Here is a 462-nt window from a genome sequence, read left to right as displayed (position 1 = left end):
CCCGGAAATTGTTCAGCCCTTAGTCAACGTAATTTAAGCTAATTTGTTTTTATTTTTTGCCTTCCTTCATTACATCGAAACTCAAGTTTATGATTATGAGCTGTAACGATGTGTAAAGATACACACCCACACACATAGAAAATAGTTAGAAAATACTTACCCGCATTTGAGAGTATTCGGCTAGAAAGCCAATAACAATAATATCTGCATCCTTAATGTTGCCATTCACGTTGCGGTTGTAGTTGTGGTTGCGGCTTTGAAGGTTGCGTTGCATTACATTGAAATTGTTAATAACATTGTTATTGTTGTTGTTGTTATTTTTCGTTTGAAATAAGTGCGGCACAGCAGCCACTGCCTCGGCAATTGGAATTAATGTTTCATTTATCATTATGGACTCGTTTTCTGGTAGCTGGGGCAATTGTTGATGACGATGATGATGTCGCTGTTGCTGGGAAGACACTA

Source organism: Musca vetustissima, unplaced genomic scaffold (assembly GCF_032173495.1).
Source record: "Musca vetustissima isolate MV318-11 ecotype Yass unplaced genomic scaffold, APGP_CSIRO_Mvet_v1 utg8823, whole genome shotgun sequence".
Classification (NCBI taxonomy): Eukaryota; Metazoa; Arthropoda; class Insecta; order Diptera; family Muscidae; genus Musca; species Musca vetustissima.
The sequence above is the reverse complement of the archived record's forward strand: the minus strand, read 5'-3'. Positions refer to the sequence as shown.